The sequence below is a fragment of the Giraffa tippelskirchi genome, chromosome 6 (genome assembly GCF_054371585.1).
Source record: "Giraffa tippelskirchi isolate mGirTip1 chromosome 6, T2T-mGirTip1v1.2.pri, whole genome shotgun sequence".
Taxonomy (NCBI): Eukaryota; Metazoa; Chordata; class Mammalia; order Artiodactyla; family Giraffidae; genus Giraffa; species Giraffa tippelskirchi.
In genome coordinates, this window is record NC_137280.1 from 156,669,690 (window position 1) to 156,683,873 (window position 14,184).

Genomic DNA, 14,184 nt, shown 5'->3' on the forward strand with positions numbered 1-14,184 from the left:
AAAATAAAGACATTTTCAGACATGCCAAATCTAAGAAAATTTGAAATTAATAAGCCTCACCAAAGAAACTACAAAATGTCATAGCTCTTGAAATAGAGAAAAGTGATCACAGAAAGAAATTATGAAATGTAAAAACCACAGAGTAAAGAAAATAGTAACATATATCTAAAGGTAAACACACATCTGATGAAATAATAAAAGTAACTTGTAATTTATAGAATTTCAAAATGAAATGATAGTAGGTAGAAAACAAATGCAGGAAAACAGAGAAGTAGATAAAGATATAATTATTAGTACTAGACTTTATTAGATACGCATTTTAAAATTTCAACGCTAACCACTAAAAGAATATGCCATATAAATAAGATGGCAGAAAACAGAGCAGAAATCATAAAGATGTAAATGTACTACATTCTTTTGTTATATACATATTTTTAAGACTGCGAATAAAACAAATATAAAGCTAACATCCAAAAAAACTTCAAATAATTTCTTCTGAAACTGCAATACTCCACAAACACTCAATTTATTGTGATGAGAATGCAAAATGCTGCAGCCACTTTGGAAGACAGCTTCTAGCAAAGCTAAATATAGTCTTAACACAAAATGTAGTGGTCATTTTCCTAGTTGTTGTTTAACCACTAAGTTGTGTCTGACTCTTTTGTGACCCTACAGACTGTGGCACGCCAGGCTCCTCTGTCCATGGGATTTCCAAGGCAAGAATACTGGACTGGGTTTCCATTTCCTTCTCTAGAGGATCTTCCCGACCCAGGGATCAAACCCATGTCTTCTGTACTGCAGGTGGATTCTTTACTACGCAGCCACCTGGGAAGCCCCATGCTCCTAAGTTTTCACCCAAATAATTTGATTATTTTTGACCACAAACAAAAGGAAAAAAAACAAGAAAATATCCATAGCAGATTTATTCATAATCACAAAATATTGAAAGTTATCAAGATACATTTAGTAGGTAAATGGATAAACAGTTTCATATCTAATAATGTAGACTACTATTCAGCAATAAAAAGGAATGTACTATCAAGACATGTAAGACATGCATAAATTATTAATGTGTAACAAGTATAAAAGCCACCATGAAAATACTACAGTGTATGATTCCATTGATATACGTTTTGAAAAAACTGAAAATATAAAATAATGAACAGATCAGTGGTTTCCAGGATTTCAAAAGGAGAAAGGTAGATTAAGTAAAGCACAAGGTGTTTTTTAAGGCAGTGAATATATTCTGTATTATGCTGCAATATTGACTATGCGCACCTATGCATTTTTCCAAATCTGTAGAATTTGTAGCACAAATAGCGAACCATAATGTATGCAAAGCAAGCAAACAAAAACCTTAGGAGGTAGAGGATCCCAGAATGGAATGCAAAATGTTAAAAATATTGAACTATACTACCAATGATTAAGACAATCTCACTGAAGGGTGAGAATGATAACTTTGCAAATGAGCAGACTCTGCAAGATGAATGACAAAAAAATTGCATAAGCACTGTACTGTACTCCAGGGGATAAACTCTTCCACATGGGGGAATGGGTAGACAATTCTAAAACTATTTTACTTGTATACTGGAAATGAACAATTTAATATATGGATGGTGGATAGTGGAAATATTTGTCACCGTTGGAATGGAGGATACAAATAAGGGGATAACTCTGGAGTAATCCATGTAGTAATAAACTAGAGTTGCAGATATCATATAAACAAATGTTTGATGTAAGAGTTGGAGCAAAGAAGGCTGAGCACCGAAGAACTGATGTTTTCAAACTGTGGTGCTGGAAAAGACTCTTGAGAGTCCCTTGGATAGCAAGGAAATCAAACCAGTAAATCCTAGAGAAAACCAACCCTGAATATTCATTGGAAGGATTGGTGCTAAAGCTGAATTTCCAAAACTTTGGCCACCTGATGCAAAGAACCAATTTATTGGAAAAGACCCTGATGCTGGGAAAGACTGAGGGCAAGAGGAGAAGGGGGTGACAGAGGATGAAATTGTTGGATGGCATCACTGACTCAATGGATGTGAGTTTGAGCAAACTCTGGGAGATAGTGAAGGACAGGGAAGCCTGGCATGCTGTTCATGGGGTCACAAAGAGTAAGATATGACTTAGTGACTAAACAGCAACATGTTTAGCTTATTATAAGCATATATGTTTATTGTAGTTTATAGAAATATGTAAATACATGAGTTTGTATGAACAGATATATTACCTTGCTCTATGAACTGAACAGGCCTAAAAGTAGGACTCCCCAGTATAAAGAGCATCCAGATTTAATACCATTCCCCAATAAAAGAAGCCAGAACTTCTTAGAGAAAAGGCAGGTTATAGAACCAGGGCAGGAAATATACATGAGACTGGAGCTTCTTATAGTAACAGAAATTATGGAAATACTTAAAAAATTTACATGGATGAGGTTAAGCCAAGGGGACATAGGACCAAACTGAAATAGCTCCTAAAGGCAAATAATGCAACACTTTGAACAACAAAATACATAAATTATAGAAAACACATAAATTACAACCCAAAGTATAAAATGAATGTCATTGTGTTCATACTGACATAAGTGATTGAATTAATAAATCGGGGAAAGAGATGCATCTCCCTTGCAGAAGAATTTCAAATAATTTATCTAAATACTCTACCCTCAAAGAGGGGAGGAATAGCTCACTATTCCTGAAGTATGGTGTACTTAAGTAGGAGTGACTTCCTTTTAAAGAGTAGAATATGAAGTGGAGACAGGAGGGTTGGGGAACAAGACTATCTTTACAGTTAAGAAACCTAACAAATACTACCTCAGCTGGAAGATCAATGTTAGTATCAGTGATAAGTTGATATTACATAATCTTGATATGATGTAATAAAAATTATACTCTGGTCTGTGGTCTTCCTCACAAAAGCCATTTCCTTATTCTAATCATGAAAAACACACCAGAAAAATCCTGATAAAAAGGCATCCTACAAAATACTTTATTCATCAAAAATAAGAAGGATCTGCAAAACAATCAGAGTGAAGAGCCTAAGGAGACATAAGTAAATGTAATGTGGTATATTGTATGGGATCCTGGAATAGAAAAAAAAAAAAAATAGGAAAAAGCTATGGAAATTTGAAGTATGTAATTTAGTTAATAATAATGTACAATATTGGTTCATTAAGTGTGAAAATTGTACCATACTAAGATAAGATGTTAACAAGGGAAACTGAGAATAAGGTATATTGGAACTCATCTTGCTATTTTCTCAAAAATTTTCTGTAAATCCAAAACTGTCCTAAAAATAAGTCCTATTTTTGTAAGTACTCAGAAACACTTAAGAATTATTGTGGTGTAAGCCCTGACAGTTGGTTTTCCTTTTTTTGTTTTGTAAGTGCATGATTTAAGCTTTTAATTGCTGAGGCATCCACTTCAAAGATGGCTATCTTGAACAAACACATTGCCAGCCATAGGACTAGATAAAGAGTCAAGTTGCCTAGCCCCCAACCCCCAACCAGCCTTCTTTATTTTAGAGATCTTGTTTCATTTCATAAACTGACCATTTTGGCTACTTATTTTTTCTCTTCCTATATTTAAATACTGCTCTTAAGTTTTAAATTCATCGATAAATAGTCTATGAAACTCTAGGGCCCCACCATGGTCCCCAGTGAAAGCAGAATCTCAGGCCCTCAGTAGCTTGCTTTCTTTCTGTCTCCAAAAATTTCACTGTGTGGTTCCAGTCATGCTCCAAGATCTGTGAATAATAAATCTTTTGTCCAAAGTTTCCTAATGATTATTGCTGAGGACATCGTGAAAACATAATAAGAACCAATTATAAAATAAATTAACAAATAAAATGTTTACATAGATGTAATGTATAGCACAAAGAATATTATCAATAGAGAATATTGTGGTAACTGTGTATTACACCAGTTTCTAGTTTACAGATTAACGTAAAATATCAAATAACTATGTTGTACACCAGAAATTAACATAATATTGAAAGTTGACTATGCTCCAATAGATAAATAAAGTGAATCAAGTCAGAGAAAGAAAGAAAGGAGAGAAATAAAAGAAAGGAAAGGAGGAAGGGAAAGAAGGTAAGTAGGCAGACAAATAACAAGGGCTGGTCTAGCAACATTAGTTGTCTTCAATAGGCTCTACAAGCATAAAACAGCTGTATACTGTTGAGATTATGAGCTAAATCACTCATTCAGACAGATTTTACACCTTATAGTATACATGACTATAGGCAAAGTGCTCATCTCCTTAAATTTCTGCTTCCATTGCAAAATGGGGAAAACATTATCTACCTCACAGGTTTTACTGACATTAATGTGCCCATGGTAAGAGCACAGTAAATGGTTTCCTTTATTACCTTCATCAAAAACTTTTTGATAAATTGTTATAAAGAGAGGTGCATAAACATATAAACACTCATACATACAATCATAAAACCGAACATAAATTAAATAGAGCAAATACATAAGAAAAAAATAGGATTAGAATGGTTCTTATTGGAAAAAAAATAATGAATTTGGTAGTCCATAAATTCAAATTTTTAGACTAGATTAAGATGTTATTTAATCGAACATAGAAAAAGTCTTTTATGAGAAGACTGATCACAATTTGTTTTAAATAGAATACCCTGGAGTACATGACAAATATTACATGTTTTGCAAATGTATTTGAATTAAAATTTTCACAAACGTTCATGTAGCAAGCTATTAACCCCATGTGTTACTATCTGTAAAAAAAAAACACCTGTTATTTATACTATAGGTAAGGCTAAGAATATCTCTAAAAACTTTGCATCATAGCACAACTCTCTTATTTCTAAAATCTTTAATATCTTTGAAACTTTATGTCCAAGGAAATAATAAATGTAAAACACAGATTTTTTGAATGCTTTCCATTTGTGTATTTGAGAAGATAGAACACTATTGTATATCTTTTGTATGTGTTTGGGGAAAATAATTTGAATAGTAAGTTGATAATAAAATATTTATGTGAAATACTTTATTGAAAAGCAGTACTTACCTGAACCTCATGTTATTTTAGAAAAGTAATATACAGAATATTTCTTAAATATCTGAAATATGACATATTGTTGAAAATTATGTTTTTTTATTAACTGAACTTGAAAACATCCCTGGCTAACAAAAGAATTTTGGTAAAAATTTTCATTTAATTACAGAAATATTAAATAGTTCCATTTGGTTTTCTAACATGTCATGTATGCCTATACTTTCTGGTAAATATTAAGATCTATATGGTCATGCTGATAATGGCCAAAGTTTGGACTTTATCCCAGGAGCACTCCCTTTCCTTTGTCCCTAGTTATGTATTGGTCCTACTCTCTAACCATTGGCCATCGATCAAACTGTAACCAAAATTTTCATAACTAGTAGTGTGAAGCCATGTTTCTAAAGAGTTTTGTCAGATCTTGAAGAAATAAGAGTATAATATTGTTCTTTTATTTATGAGTGGGTAAGCATGTTCAAGCAAGCAATTTTTTAAGTTTTCAAGTCAAAAATACTTTCTAACACCATTAATATGTTGATTGTAAAATATGTGCAAATTCACCATTGTGATAGGAAAAATAATGCAAGACTCTCCATCCTATGGATAATAATCAAGATGAAAATAAAATGCAAACCTAATTCGAGGACTATAAATGATTCCAGGAAGGCAGAGTGATTCAGTAGGTTTTGTACAACTTCTAAGGGATATAGCAGTGTTATCTATCCACAATTCTCCTTAACTATCCACTCCATATAACTGCTTTGTTACAACAATCATACTGAATCACTGTCAGTTGACACAAAACTATATAAGGATAGAGATCAATATAAGATCAGAATCCCTAAATTCAATGAATGATAGCTAAATTCATGAAATTGGTTCAAGACTCCAGATAGGAGTCTGCCCCTAATTTGTACCTTGATCCTAAACTTTTTTTAAACATCTTTGAACTGAATTACTTCATTTGTTACTTTAAAATAACAATGACATTAATTACTCCCCAAGACTGTATAGTTAGAGTATTTTTGGTCATAAATATATTATTGATATGTTTCTTTTGTAAGATTATTAACTTCGAAAGTATAACAATAACCTATGTTTCAGTTGTATAATTGTATATAAGATATATATGGCTTTATAATAGTGTAGAGTTCCACATGTTCTATAAGTTAAAATTCTACTGAAAAGTTCCCTCTTCATATATTTTTAAAATAAAGGAAACAATTATCAAAAAAATACTTTAAAATTTTAATAATAATTTTGAAAAAATAATAATTTTGAATGTTTTGATCAAAGTAAAAGTAAAAGGCAATCAGCAATGCACTAAACTCTCATTGTCACTAAATTAGACATAGCAAAGCTGTTTAACACAAAAAATATTTTACAACAGTCTCAGAATATGTGGAATATTAACAAGATTGATTTTCTTGAACACTTTATCCCTTGAAATTATGTCAAGAGAAAAAGAAAATAACATGATATTTTAAAAGTGTCAATATGCTTTAATATAAAGAACAAATGCAGAGGAATAGTCAGTCTTTACAAGCATCAGCTTGTCATTTTCTTAGTATATCAAATAATGCACATTCTGTAGAATAAATAACTTGGCAAGTACATAGAGGTTAAACATGTGCATAACCACACAATCAAAGAAATCTGACCACCCCTGTCAATAAACTCAACATGAAGTGGCAATAAGATCATTTATAATAATCTCCAAAAGAAAATGAAATGCCAAAAGCAATAGGTCAAGAGGAAAGCAGAGTGAGGATGGGGAAGGACATCTGAGTTGCAATAAATTCTCACAAAATACATCTAAAATCTACAAATGGCTCAAAGAAGACATTTGAAATCACGGACATGGGACAGAAATAATTTCCCTATCAATTCAAATATCAGGGAATATTCTCAAGGTTTAATTTTCTGCTTTTCCTTTGCCTAAATGTCTTTCCTATCCGTTTCCCTGCAGAAGAATTAATGATTGATAGTCAGTATGTATGTCAACAGAAGCCATAAATGTTAATTTTAGATTTCAATAATGACTAAATCACAGTCAAAACCTAATGGAATAGGCACTGTGATAAGGAAATAAGGCCTAAACCAGCATAGATTATTTGAAAGAGATAAGCATGGAAAAGAGAAGTGGTGTTATCCTATTGTATATTGTGACTATACACAGACATTTAAGATGAGCAATCACAGGGAATCTGATAGAGAGTATTAAAGTTAGTAGGGAAGAACCAGTAAGAAATGGTAGTGTGGTAGGAATTGTAACTGGGACTTCTAGGTGGGGTAGAGAAAGCAGATCATGTTTTGTCCAATCAGTTTATCAGATCTGTTTTGTGTCATAATATGTTGGTTTTGGGAATAAACAGAAAGCCAATCATTAGCATGGCATGATATTAAAGGTTCTCCCAGTATGCTGTGACATTTATAGTATTTAAATCATTAAAGAAGTAAACTAGGAACAGTCAGTATTCTTGATTATTATCTTATCAATGAGGACAAGCTGATTTAGCATCAAACACTGCAAAGAAGAAAAGCGGCAGGTTAAGCCACTAAAAAATGAGTCCAAAGAGATATGATTGTTTATTTAAGGGAAAAGTCAAGCAATTTGAAAAAGGAAACTGGAGATATAAGAAGTACGTAAGAGAAAAACATTATGAAATTATAATCAAATCTTGGTTATATAATTACCCTTTCTGTAGACACCAAGACCTGAGACATGACCTTCTCCCTAGCTAGACTTTGCTTAAGCATATTACCAGCCCCCTTCTCTTACCACCCCTCACTGAAAGAAGGAAAAAATGAAACCACTCTTGTGGACTGTGCACAGGGTATATAAACAAGGAGGACTCAGTCACTGTTTCCGTTTCTTAACCTTCATGAGTACAGCATAATTTATAAATGTCTGTGTATGCAAGTCAGTTTTGTCCAATGACAAGCATCTTGGGAAGATGAGCATCTTCAGTTAGCAGCTGTTATTTTTTAAATAATTTATTGGGGTGAAATTCACATAACATAAAGTAAACCATTTTAAAGTGAATAATTTAGTAGTAGTTAATATGTTCACAATGCTGTGTAACCAATATTTGTATCTAGTTCCAAATATTTCAATCACTCCAGACTAAGGCCCTTACCTATTAAGCAGTTTCTCCCTTTCCTTCCCTGCTGGGCCCTGGAAACCACCAATCTGCATTCTGTTGCTATAAATTTCATCTATTTCAGGTATTTTGTATATGGCCTTTTTTGTTTGGCTTCTTTCACTTACCATTATGTTTTGTGTGTTATTCCATGTAGTTTCACGTATTAGTACTTTATTTCATTTTATAACTGAATAATATTGCCAAATCCAGAGATGTGAAGTTTTACCCATATGTTTTCTTCTAAAAATCTTAAGATTTTAGCACTTATATTTATGTTATTGATCCATTCTGTGTAAATATCTATATATAGTGTGAGACGTGAATCCAGCTTTTTTTTGCAAGTGGAAATCTATTAATCCAAGTATCATTTGATAAAAAAAAAAAAAAAGATTATTCTTTGCTCTATTGAGAAGTCTTAGTTTTTGAAAATTAATTGACCATAGAGGTATGGGCTTCTCTGGTGGCTCAGATGGTAAAGAATCCACCTGTAATGCAGGAGACCTGGGTTTGATCCCTGGGTTGGGAAGATGCCCTGGAGAACATGGCAACCCACTCCGTTATTCTTGCCTGCAGAATCCACATGGACAGAGATGCCTGACGGATCACAGTCCATGGGTCGCAAAAAGTCAGACACAACTTATCAACTAAGCACAGCACAGCACAGAGGTATGTGTTTATTTCTGTACTCTCAATTCTATTTGATTATTCTATGTTTATCCTTATGCTAAGACCACATTTCTTTGATTAGTAAGTTTTGTAGTAACTTTTGAAAATTTAATGTCTTAAACTTCATTCTTCTTTTTCAAGATTTTTTTTATCACTCAAGTCCTTTATAATTACATATGAAGTTGAGGTTTGGATTTTTCATTTTGTGAAAAAAAAAAAAAACTATTGGTATTATGATAGGAATTACATTGAATCTGTACATCACTTTGGGTAGTACTGACATCTTAACAACATTGTCTTTTACAATCTATAAACACAGGATATATTTTCATTTATTTAGGACTTTAATTTCTTTTGCCAATAGTTTATAAATTTCAGTATATAACTCTTTCACTTAGAAGAGTAAATTTATTCCAAAGTATTTTATTCTTTTGGACGCTATTGTAAATGAAATTATTTTCGTAATTTTCTTTTCAAGTTATTAATTCCTTTTCAGATTATATATAATACAAATGAAATTTTTGTTTTGATCTTACAACTTGCACCTTTACTGAATTAGTACCAGAGTTTGTGTGAATATGTGTATATGTATGTGTATATATTTATTCTTTGTGGTTTTCTATATATAGAAAGAAAATCTGTATAGAAGGAAATTCCCTTCTATTCCTAATTTTCTGAGAGTTTTTGAAATGAAAGGATGTTGGATTTGTCGAATTATTTTTTCAAATGTTATCTTTGTGAAATCATATTATTTTGGGGAAAAACATTAAAAAAAAAACTCTCTCAAAAATGGTCCAGAGACCATAATACAAGTAAACTCTAAAAAAAACAAAAGAGGAAAGGAATAGGATTGATAATCATAGAAATATCAACCCCTGAAAAGATTCTAAAATAAATAATCTAATAATAAATCATCTAATAAATCTAATAAATCATCTAATAATCAATTTACAATCATCTAGCTGTATATGATCCTAGATAGCAATGTATATGAATTTAGAAAGTGGAAATAAAGCCCCTCAAAATGTATTAGTTTCTATGATGAAAGACTACATAAATGGAGAGAATAAGATGAGATAATAATTGATAATCTTATATTTTAATTATAATTTTTACTATAATTTATGCCATTGTAATCTATTAACAAGAACCAAGTAGAATTAGACTGATTTTTAGTGTTGAAGATTGATATGAAATTTTAAGTGTCTTTGGTATACAAGTGAAATATTTCTTGTTATCCATTTATTAGCTAAAGGATATTTAGGTCATTTTCAGTTTGGGGTAGTTATAAATAAAGCTAGAATAAACATTTGCTTGCAAGTGTTTGTGTAAAATGTTTTGATTTCTTTGGGGCAACTATGTGGTATGTTGATATTTCATTGCTTCTATTGCAAAGTATCATGAATTTAGGGGCTTTGGACAACATCTATTTTTTTTACCTAGTGGATTCCCTGGTGGCTCAGTGGGTAAACAACCCACCTGTAAATGCAGGGGATGCAGATTCAGTCCCTAGGTTGGGAAGATTACCTGGAGAAGGAAATGATAACCCACTATAGTACTCTTTCCTGGGAAATCCCTTGGACAGAGGAGGCTGGAGGCTACAGTCCATAGGGTCACAAAAGAGTCGGACACGATTTATTTACTGACCAACAACAACAAACTTATTTGCTAACAGAATTTCATAGGTCACAATTTCAACCACAGAGTCTCTCAACTGATTTTTCTGTTTAGGGTCTCTCAAGGCTGAAATCAAGGTCAAATCAGCATGCCTGCATTGCTTATAGACTCTCTGAAAGAATCTGTTTTCAAGTACTTCCAGGATGTTTGGGAGAAATCTGTTTGTTCCATTTTTCATGTGGCCCCCTCCATTTTCAAACCAGCAAAGGTACCTTGGGTCTTTCTCGTACTTGGACTATCTCCAACTTCCTCTTCTGCCCTCAGCAAGGAGAAGGCTCAGCTTTTAAGAATTCATGCAATAGAATTAGCTGCTTGGATAATCTGAAATAATCTCCCGAAAATTGTGATAAATAACCTTAATTACATTTTCAAAGTCCCCGATGTCTTGTAAGACAACAGTCCCCATCCTCTTTGGTACCAGGGACTGGTTTTGTGAAAGACAGTTTTTCCACTGACCAGGGGTAGGGGAATGGTTTCAGGATGATTCTCATAAGGAGCACGCAACCTCAATCCCTCATGTACACAGTTCACAGTGGGGTTTGCACGCCTATAAGAATAAAATGCCACTGCTGATCTGACAAGAGGCCAAGCTTAGGCAGTAACAGGGGTGATGGGGAGTGGCTGTAAGTACAGATGAATCTTAACTTGCTTGCTGGTCCCTCAACTCCTGCTATAAGGCCTGGTTCCTAACAGGCCAGGGACCAGTACTGCTACTGGTCTGTGCCCCAGGGATTGGGGACCTCTGCTGTAAGGTAGCATTCAAGAGTGTCCAGTTGGAACTCCAACCACACTTCAGCCAGATGTGGTGCTGGAGCTGACTCTGGGGGGAAAAAAAATCAAAGAACCGATTCAAATGTATTTTTTTAATGGCTGAGTAAATTCCATTGTGTATATGTACCACAGCTTCCTTATCCATTCGTCTGCTGATGGACATCTAGGTTGCTTCCATGTCCTGGCTATTGTAAACAGTGCTGCGATGAACACTGGGGTACATTTGAATCGGTTCTATTGAGATGGATGAAACTGGAGCCCATTATACAGAGTAAAGTAAGCCAGAAAGAAAAACACCAATACAGTATACTAATGCATATATATGGAATTTGAAAGATGGTAACGATAACCCTATATGCGAGACAGAATAAGAGACACAGATGCATAGAACAGTCTTATGGACCTTGAGGGAGAAGGGGAGGGTGGGACGTTCTGGGAGAATAGCATTGAAACATGTATATTATCATATGTGAAACAGAACACCATTCCATGTTCGATGCATGAGACAAATGCTCAGGACTGGGGCAGTGGGATGACCCAGAGGGATGGGATGGGGAAGGAGGTGGGAGGGGGATCCAGGAAGGGGAACACATGTAAACCCATGGCTGATTCATGTCAATATATGGCAAAAACTACTACAATATTGTAAAGTAATTGGCCCCCAACTAAAATAAATAAATTTATTAAAAAAAATCAAAGAAAACAACAGTAACAACAATAAAAACTTCAAACAGTTGTCTTCTGTCTTTCATAGTTTTTGCCAAGTACTATCTTGTATTTTCTCTATTCTTCTATATCTGCTGTATCTATTTTTCAACTGTTGGTTTTCATGTTTTTTTCTCTTCATATCTGTATTGTATGAAATATTTTCAATTAAATCTCACTACTGCTTTAATCAGTTTGAGTATGCTATGTCTATGTATGGATTTCTATTGTTTTCTTCTGTTTGTTTGGTTTTGATTTTCACTGTTTGAAATTCTCTGAGCATGAAATTTAAATTTAATATCGGTTCAATATTTATGGAAATCCTTAGCCATAACCTTTTCAAATCTTTCTTTTGTCCTCTCGTGTCTATACTGTCCTGTGATTCCAATTAAACATATGTTCACATTTTATATTATTCTACATCTCCTGATGTTCTGTTCTAGTGTGTGTGTTTTTTTTTTCTCTTCTCTTTTTGTTTCAAAGTGTAATCGTTATTGACCTGATTAAAATTCCATTAGTTCTTTTCTTACCTGTGTTGAGTCCATCAGCATCATACTTCATCTCTCTCACTTAACTCTATTTAACTCTAGATTTGATTCATTCTTGTGTTTTTCCACTTTGCTGAAATTCCCTAAGTGTTCATATATGTCATCCACCTTTTCTATTAACATAATTTGAGGGCTTTTTCCTTAGTTTATACTTTCAACATCTAAGTAATTTCTTAGTCTTCTGTTGAATACTTTGTTTCTTATTTATTTTTTATGATCTTACTCCTTTGCATATCTCATAATTTTTAATTTCATGTCATACATAATGTGTAGAACAACAGAGACCCAGGGAAAGAGGATTGTGACTAAAAACAGACATGCCTATTCTTTTTCTGCTAGGCCTTTAGTGGGGGAGATCAACCAATGTTGTTAGGAACTATGCACAATTTGGGTATTATTTTCATTATAGATAGTTTTGTCATACCACCAGCTTCAAACCTTTATGGCATTATCTGTGTGTGCTCAGTAGTTTCAGTCATCTCCGACTCTTTGTGACCCCATGAACTGTAGTCCACTAGGCTCCTCTGCCCATGGGATTCTCCAGGCAAAGACACTGGAGTGGGTTGCCATATCCTCCTCCAGGTATTATCTGTACTAAGGCTTTTAGTTGGTTTATCAGTGGGTTCTCCTCAATGTTCTAGTTCTATCCTCAGTTTTAGGCCTTCTCTATGTTCCTGCATATCAGAGAAGTTCTCTGCATTTTCTTTACCATTCCCCAGTAGATACATTGTTGTTGCTTTCCTTCACTGACCTAAGCATAAGAGACAAGAAGCATTATCTCTTTTCCTGGCTCAGCCTCATTTTTAAGTAGGTTCTACATCTTTGGTTCTTAGGGGTGAGACTTTCTCAGTTTATTCTTTCTTTCCACAGTGAGAGGAGAATTTTAGTTGTATTGATTCATCCTTTAGTGACTTCTGCCTTTAGCTCTTTTGGGAAGAATGGACTGGGTGGTTCTTTGTGCTTTCCTTGTAGCTATGGCAGCTTCACTTCTTCAAGCTGAACTACTAAGGGAGAATTTCTCTGCTGTTTATCCTGCCCCCGGTATTGCTCATGCACATCCAGGGAAGTTGTAAAGTCGAGCCTGCAAGTATAAGCTGCTCCCATGTTCCGTGTTTACATGCCAACCTTCACTCAGAGTAGCAGTGTGTTAAAATTGTAATGAGGTTCTTCTTACCTGTGTGTAAGCTTTGTCTGTGTACACTGCCACGGGTGAACTAGTGCTCATGCCACATCTTTCCTAGTGCTTCAGGCTAGCTTTCTCTATGATCTTAGATTCTGTTGGATTCAAGAAAAATATAACTGTACACTATCCAGTTTTCTCTTATTGTTAGGGTGAGAGCAGCATTTTTTTTCAGGTTTCTAAATGCTTGACAGAAGCCCAAAGTGAGTTATCTTGAAGATAAAATGAAAACTGTATGTCTGTATAGATAGATCCTAAAGGCCAGGGACCATGTCTTTTTTACTTATATAACAGTAGCCTCTGGATTAAGAGGAGGCATATAGTAAAAACTCAATAAGTGTTATTGCATTAGATTTATAATCTTGTCAATAGCAGAATGAATATATTCTTAGCTCACTGGCTTACAACTAGGGTGACTTTACTCTCCCTCCACCCAGGGGACATTTGATACTGTGTCTAGACATTTTTCACTGTTGTCA

General features: G+C 33.9%; 1 long non-coding RNA gene across 1 annotated transcript in view; it reads left to right on the forward strand.

The window, feature by feature from the left end:
* The window catches only part of LOC145511165 (uncharacterized), a 430,605-nt gene that overhangs the window by 166,064 nt on the left and 250,357 nt on the right, over positions 1-14,184 (forward strand). The window contains exon 2 of the long non-coding RNA XR_014057564.1: positions 8,732-8,824. This is a non-coding gene — a long non-coding RNA (uncharacterized LOC145511165). The remainder of the gene's footprint in view (positions 1-8,731; positions 8,825-14,184) is intronic.